Here is an 8499-nt window from a genome sequence, read left to right on the forward strand (position 1 = left end):
ACCAAGTGTCTGAGAGCATTGTCCAAACACTTCTTGAACTTCTGCAGCTTTGGTGCTGTAAACACTGCCCTGGGGAGCCTGTCCCAGTGCCTGACCACCCTCTGGGTGCAGAACCTTTCCCTAACACCCAGCGTGACCCTCCCCTGTCCCAGCTCCATGCCGTTCCCTCGGGTCCTGTCGCTGTTCCCAGAGAGCAGAGCTCAGCGCCTGCCCTTCCACTCCCCTCGTGAGGGAGCTGCAGGCCGCCATGAGGCCTCCCCTCAGCCTGCTCTGCTCTGGGCTGAGCAAACCAAGGGACCTCAGCAGCTCCTCATACGTCTTCCTCTCTAGAACCTTCACCATCTTTGGACATTCCCGAATAGTTCTATGTTCTTCTTGTACTGTGGTACCCCAAACTGCACACAGTATTTGAGATGAGGCTGCACCAGCACAGAGCAGAACAGGACAATCCTTTCCCTCAATCAGCAAGCAATGACATGCTTGATGCAACCCAGGATATGGTTAGCTCTCCTGGCGGCCAGGGCACACTATTGGCTCATATTCAACTCGCTGTCCGCCAGAACACCCATTTCTCTTTCTGTAGGGCTGCTCTCCAGCCTCTTATCCCACACTCTGTATATATAGCCAGAGTTGCTGTCCCAGGCGCAGAATCCAGCACTTGCTCTTTTTAAATTTCATGTGTGCTTGCCCAGCCTTCTAATTTGTCAAGATCCCTCTGCAAGGACTCTCTACCCTCAAGGGTGTCAAGAGCTCCTCCCCATGTAGTGACTTCCACAAACTTACTGACTATACTTTCAGGTCCTTCATCCAAATAATTTATGAAAATATTAAAGAGAACTGGCCCTGACATGGAGCTATGCAGAACCCCACTAGTGACTGACCACCAGCCTGATGTAACCCCATTTACTAAAACCTTTTTAGCCTGTCAGTCAATTGTTCACCCATCACATTATGTATTTATCTAGCTGAATGCAGTACATTTTGTACAGAAAGATACTATGAGAAAGACTATCTAAAGCTTTGCTGAAATTGAAAAAGATTACATCAACTGGTGTCCCTTGGTCAACTAGATAGGTAACCTTGTCATAAAAGGAAATATTCGTTCAATATGACTTTTCCCCTTTGAACCCAGGTTGGCTGTGGCCAAAGACTGCACTGTCTTTCAGCTGATTTTCCGTAACTCCCAGAATAATCTTCTGTAATTTTACAAGGCACTGGAGTGAGACTGACAGGCCTGTAATTATCAGGGTCTTCTTTCTTGCCCTTCTTGAAAACTGGGACAACTTTTGCCACGTTCCAGTCAACTGGGACCTCTCCAGATTCCCAAGAACATTGAAAAATAATTGAGAGAGGTCTTGCAATGACATCAACCAGTTCTTTCTGTACTGTAGGATGAATCCCATTGGGGTCCATAGACTTATATGTATCCAGCTGGAGCAGCAAATCCCACACAAGTTCAGAGCTGGCTGTTAGTTTTTCACTCTTGCAGTCACAGACCTCCAACTCAAGGCTACGGGGGTCCCAGGGCACATCATCCGTGTTGAATAAAGAGGTTAAGGAGGCATTGAACATCTCTGTTTTGTCTACATACCTATTTATGAGGTTGCCATCCTCAACAAGTAATAGACCAATGTTATCTCTGGTCCTCCTTTTGCTGTCAATATATTTTTAAAAGCCCTTTTTGTTGTTCCCTGCAGCTTCAAGTCTAGTTGAGTTTTGGCCACACTAATTTTCTCCCTACTATGGCAAACAGTCTCTCTTTAGTCCTGACACGTCACCCAACCCCGCTGCAAGTGGTCATAGATTTTCTTTTTCCACCCAGGCTCTAGAATAAGATCCCTGCTCAGCCAAGCTGACCTCCTGCCCAACCTGCTTGACTTCCAATATTGTGGAACTGCCTGCTCCTGTGCTCTTAGGAGGTAGTACTTAAAAAGTGACAAGCACTGATGGACGCAATGCCTTCAAAAGCAGTTTCCATGGGGACCTTATTTACTGGTTCCCTGAGCAGCTTAAAGTATAATCTCCCCATATCCAGCATTGAAGTTTTGGTGGCAATTTTCCTCCTAACACAAAAAAAAATGTAAACTCGACTACTTCATGGTCACTATGGCCAAGATGGCCACCAATCACCTCTTCATCCACAAGTACCTCTCTCTTTACAAGAAACAAATCTAGGAGGGCACCTTTCCTAGTCAACTCCCTTAGTACCTGTACCAAGTAGTCATGATCAAGGTGTTTCAGGAATCTCATGGATCTGTTTGTATCAGCTATATAGTATTCCCAGCTAACATCTGGCAAGTTGAAGCACCCATAAGGACAAGGGCAGCTCATCTAGAGGTATTTGTCCCTTAAAAAATATAATTCATCAATGTTGTCATCCTGGCTGGGTAGCCTACAGTAGGCTCCCACAACAACATCACTTTATTTGCATGTCCCTTAATCCTTACCCAGAGGCTCTCATCCTTGTCATCACCAACTGCAAGCACTGTACAGTCCAGTCCCTCCATTACATACAGTGTCTAAGCCCCCCATCTTGCCTGTTATGCCTATCCTTTCTGAAGAGCCTATAACCATCCATCATAACACACCAGTCACAGGATTCTTCCCATCAAGAATTGCTTATGCCAATGATGTCATAGCTCTGTGACTGAGTTCTTGCTTGTTCCTCATGCTGTGTGTATTGGTGTAGAAACATCCCATCAGGTATCAGCAGACCTGGTGTTGTGTAGATCAACCCATGATCAAGAAACCCAAAATCCTGCCAGTGACACCAGCCTCAGAGACACCAGCCTCAGAGACAGGTATTGATCAGCTGGGTCTGCTGCTATTTCAATATTGTTCCCTCCTACTGGAAGGATAGACAAAAATACTATCTGTGCCCCTGATCCTTTAACTAATTGCCCCAAGGCCCTGACGTCCCTTTTGGTTGCTTTTGGACTTCTTTTCTACTTCATCACTGCCAACTTGAAAAAACAATAAGGCATAATAATCAGGCAGCTGTACCAGGCTAGTGAGTTTTCTATTATCGCCTCTTACCCAGGCTCCAGGAGGACAGAAGACTTCCATACGAGTTGGGTCAGGTCAGTTTATCAGTCCCACTGTTCCCCTCAGAAGTGAGTCACTTCCAACAACAACCATCCTTTTTTTATGACAAAGGTGGTCATAATACAGGGGTAGGCTGACTTGCCTTAGGCAACCCCTCCAACCTGGATGGACCTTCATCAACATCATCGTTTGCCTGTCCATCAAGTTTCAGAGCCTCATGCATACAGCGTAAGGTCACCTAGGAAGGTGAGGTAGGCAGGGAGGGAGTTCACCTGCCACTGTGAGAAGAAACCTGTTTCCATTCCCCCTGACTCTTAGGTCCCCTCCTTCTGCCTAGTGGGAAGAGGGTAGGGATCCTTCATTTCTTGTGTTGTGGCTGGCTGATGTATCTATCTCAGCGATGGTAGAGTATGATTCCACCAGTCAATCTCCTCCTACTCCCTGATGCTCCTCAGCCTGTCCACCTCCTACTGAAGCTGTTACCTTTCTGAGCAGTTCTGCCTGGGTGCACCTCCCACAGGTGTACTCACTACTGCTGTCAGACACTGACAGAAAACTTGTGTGCACCCTGAAGCCCGAGACCTGGAAGTCCACATGTTCCCTTGGAAGCTCTGCCTGGGTAGCTATGTCGCTTCCTGTGGCTGGAGAGACCATAGGGAATGCTGAGGACATAGCTAGCTCACTGCCAGGTGGATACCATGCCTGGAGTTCCTTCGAGCAGGCTACAACCTGCTGTGGAAGTGGCAGTGACAGCACCCTCACCTTCCCTATGTGCTCTCCTGAGTGAACCACTGCCCCGCACCCTGTCTGCCCACCCTGGTCACAACACTCCCTAGGGCTGCCTTTTGTGGGAGCGGTGGGTGGCCACCATTACTCCTGCCCCACTTATGCCTGGTCAGCCACTCTCAGGAGAGCTGCAGGACCCTGGTGCATCCCTGTGCTCCTCTGGGGCTTCCCCAGTGCAGGAACCCCACTGGGCACCGCGATCCCCTGCCTTGCTGTGCAACGCACCTGCACCGGGGCTGATTGCCTTGGCAAGTGACATTGTGATGTGCTTCCCATTTATCTGCTTTTAGCACTGTTGCTGCACCTACATTTGGCAGGTGGAGCTGACCACAGAAAAATCGAGTTTGTGGCGACCACAAAAATATTTCTGAAAGCAGCGTGCTTTCCTCTTGTAGGAGACTAATGGTGGCCTGAAACAGCCCATTCAGTAATTGTGCCATTTTGGATTTACAGCTAACATGAGCTAAAACTTGACCCTTCTGAAGCCACTGGAAATGCACTGGTGCCAGAGTTTCACTGTATAACTGTCAAATATTCTGGCTGAAACATATTGCCTATTAATTTAACTGATCCTAGGCATCACTGAAGCCTAATTTCTTGTGAATCTCTGAGATAATTAAATTATTCTCTTTTGACCCTCCAGAGTATTTCCCGTAGAAGCTCAAGAGATTAGAAAGTACCCTATTCTTATGCAAACGTAAGTAAATCCAGCATCCAGATTCTTTAATTTCTTCATGTGCCCTTTACACTTCCCCTTTGTGACAAACTGGTGGTTTTTGACATGTGAAAGCTTAGAAGTAAAAAGCAAGTAGACACCGTTTGCTTAGAAAATGGTCTTACATGCAGTTTGAATGAGCACCATTTCTTTAAACAGTAGTTCTTTTTCTCCTATCAGAAACCAATAAAACACACAACCTGTTTCACAACTCAGTATCAGTCACTGTATATGCAATGTGCAATATTCAATTCCACCAATTGCAGATGGGAAAATCTGACTTATTAATTTGGTTTGGCAGACCCTAGCAAGAAAGGTGTAAACACGAGTTCCCATCTAAGTAATTACACAGAAGTCTGTAGTATTCCTCACTTTCTGCTTTGTAATAGCCAGACGTCAAAAGAAGAGAACAGCTTTTCTGTCCCTCTAGAAGTTGGCTGATATTTGCTGAAGTGAGAACTACAACTGTGCATAAATACTACATATTCTGTTCCTGTGAAATGAGGTTTTCTCCTGTTAATTAAAGTTCCTTATTTTCTTCACCTGTGGGCCTAATGCCTCCCAAACTTGTCTCCACTGACACTGCGGTAGTTACACTCCACATGAACTAACTGCCTGTGAATAAAACGAATAATGTCAAGTGTTTTGGTGTTTTGTTTTGTTTTTTTTTTACATTCTTGATCTTTCTTTTAACTTTTCTTATAGGTTCCCTTGGGACTGAAAAGACCTCTATGCCTTCTCCCTTGTGCCCTGATTTGTCGAAATTGCTGCTCACCAATGTTAGCCCAAGTATAATCTTTGATGGTGCAAAGAAATGAACTGTTCTTAAAAGCAGTATATTACTTGGACTGGTGACTCAGAGACTTCTCATTATTTGTGCAAAGTTTATGTTATGCAAACATATGTCTATAAACACAGTTCACTGTCTTTAGATGTCCACTTCCAGCTGAGCTCTTCTTAGCTCCATCTTTACTTAGTGAACAATCCTCAGTGTAGTATTATATACTCCAGAATAGTATAATGCATTACAGAATATTACACTGTTTCTGTACCTTGAGCTTGTTCCCTATAGTAGTCGGTCTGAAACAGCACAGCCCTTTGGTTATGTAGAATAACACTGTCTGCTGATGCCACCCCCAAGAGCATTTTTAGTGGACTTTTTTGTAGGGAGGGAGGGCACAAGAAGTCACAGGCTGAAAACACTAATAAAATATTCTCATTACATTGTGATGGTGCAGCTGGTTCAATTCCTAACATGTGGCAATAGAAAAAGAACTCCTGGGCACTCCCTTCAGAACCTAAATCAAGGGTATTTTAATTTGCAGTCCCTGCTTCCTTTTCCACAATGAGACACAGGACAATAAGAGGGAACATATTTCTCTTGCAAGTTAACTCAACATGCAATATGCAGAAGATTACTCAGGCTCACTCAGTGCTAGCAATCTACAGTTTATTGATCTCACCCTATCACTACTTACATTTTTTATTCTTTAATTTTCTTTCCTTACTTGCTCATTAGTTCAAGAGATGGAGGGAGGGGGGAGGGGACAGAAAATGTCATAATTTTTAGGTTGCATTGGAAGAGGAAAATCAGACATAGGCATTGTCAAATAGCAATCCCCAAGTAGACACTAACTGTCTAAACTTGATCTGCATGATTTGCCCCCGTCCACGCAGCACACCAGGATCTGGCCAGCCTTGCAGCTCTCTGCTGAAGTTACTTTTCTAGCCAGTGGTTTCTTGTCTTGCCCATGTGGTTCTTGATGTGGAGGTATCATTCTGTGCCTGCCAGGGTACCAAAGAGTTACATAAGATACAATCCCTATTTGAGTAACTAGGAAGTCCTTCTTCCCTGTCAGCAAGACAATTGCCATTGCTTCTCTTTTCAACTTAGAGTATCTGTAAACAGCACACAGCAAGAGCTTCTGAGGAATTAACAGATATGTAATTGTTCAAGAATTTGTGGTTAACAATAAACAGCAGATATTTTTTTCCTTATGCTATTAAAATGAACTAACAAGGATGGTGACTGTGATAATGAAAGAAGCGTTATCCAAGGCAGGGGGTCATAGCAGTGTCTTTTTAGGAGATCAGTTTAATTCCTCTTTTCTACCCCCTTTCAAGCCTCCTCACCTTTAATATTGTTACTGCATGTTTTTGAGTCTGCAGAACTTGGCTGAGAGTAGTGCTGGGAAATTTGTGCAGAATGAACAACTGATTTCCAGCATAATAAGTAAATGAACACAAATTTAACTTCATGGCATTCAATATTAACTACTTTCTAATGCTGAAATAATGGCCTGCAGCCATCTCTGCAGTGTGCAGAGAATGGTTAGTCAGCAGCTAAGCACAACTTTCTTTAACCACTGTGCTATCAAAGGGAAAGTGGGCAAAGATTGGGAATTTTAATGAACAAATGGCATTCCTACAGTTTGCAGTTCAAAGATAAGTAAATAATGAATAGCTTGAATGCAAATTACCCCTAATTAACTTTGCTAAGTCTGTTTTTAATAAGGAAAGATATGAAAGAATCACTAAGACTATAATACAATAAACATACCACAAACATTGAAGCAGTGATTTTTTCAGAGGGTGGTAAGTGGAAGGAATGAGGGTTTTTCAGTGTCTTGGATGACAGTAGATATGTGGCTTGAGAAACAAAGCATTAGTGCCTGCTGAATTCAGAAAACAGAGATGCTCATGAGAAAAGCACATACAATACCGTACTCACACAGATGCCACCCAAAGGAGGGCAGAGGAGACGCTGAACTCAGGAAGACAGATGGCACCTTGCCCAGAAAAGATCACACAAAATCCCCAGTCCTCAGCGTTTAGGAGTGCAGAGCCCATACCAGGCGGCAGAATTAGGAGAAAGCTCAGTAGATCCCAGCACAAGATAAAGGCCTGCCTTTTGTATCTCCATCAACTTCAGTGAGTGTTGGGTGTGCAAGGAATGCAAGATAAGGCCCTGAAGGCAAGACTCAATACAAACAAAATAATTTGAGGAAGAACACCCACAGAGTGGGGAGTAGTCCAGCACCTGGCATGCCTCACAGAAAGGTGGGTTTTCAGAAGTTTTCTGAAGCAGGGGAAGGGTGTATATCCAAACATATTAACAGGACAGCATGAAAGAGAATAGCTTGAATCTAAGTAGATTATATCTATGCTAGAAATCAAATTAATATTGTATCTCTACAGACTCTGCTGAGAAAAGGGCAGTAAGCTCCTGCATTTTAGGTAACTGGGGCACACACTGGGCTTCAGCTATTCCTGCTGATTTTAACGAAAGCATGAATAAACCAGCATAGGAAAAGAGTCCAGACAAGAAGTTCTTCAGAGTAGGGAGTCAGGCATTTTTCTGCACTCTGCATCCCTGGGAGCACAGATGGTTCTGAGTGTTACACAAGTCTGATCTCCACTGTTCTTTATTCAGGAATTACCACTTGAACTCTGAGCATGAGACAAGTATGTTTGTAGAGAATTGTGATTATGTACAGCTCTGCATGAGTGCTAGCTATGAATCTGATGATTACTATTGTATTTATGGTGTGCACTAATGACAAATATAATCTATTAAAATGGACATTTCACAATGATATTGCAAATCAAAAATAAATACTCAATGTGGTTGTATAAATCTTGCGGGAAAAATCTGTTTATGAAATTTACTGACTTTTGAGTGCTTAGTTTCAATATGTTACTGTTGCAATAATAATATTCCTTTAGGAGCCCCTTTACCATTTCCTGGATTAAAAGAGAGAAAAACATTTCTCTTCTCATCTAGCTGGTAATTTCTGTGTATCCCATAATCCAGAAGCCCCAGGTTGAATTACAACACCATATTCTGGGTTCAGGCCTGTCTGGTGAACATGGCCCATGCTGTTCTTACATGCTTGAAATCTTTTCAAATCCACATCTCCAAAGAGATGCAAACACCTAATTCCCTTCCCTCC

At 43.7% G+C, this 8499-nt stretch overlaps 1 long non-coding RNA gene across 1 annotated transcript; it reads left to right on the forward strand.

Annotated features, from left to right (window-relative positions):
- The first annotated feature begins 4471 nt into the window (after window positions 1-4471).
- LOC121061712 lies at window positions 4472-5485 on the forward strand. The gene is made up of 2 exons (XR_005815225.1): window positions 4472-4528; window positions 5252-5485. It is a non-coding gene; the product is annotated as an uncharacterized LOC121061712 (long non-coding RNA).
- Window positions 5486-8499: the final 3014 nt, after the last annotated feature.

The sequence above is a fragment of the Cygnus olor genome, chromosome Z, assembly GCF_009769625.2.
Source record: "Cygnus olor isolate bCygOlo1 chromosome Z, bCygOlo1.pri.v2, whole genome shotgun sequence".
Lineage (NCBI taxonomy): Eukaryota > Metazoa > Chordata > Aves > Anseriformes > Anatidae > Cygnus > Cygnus olor.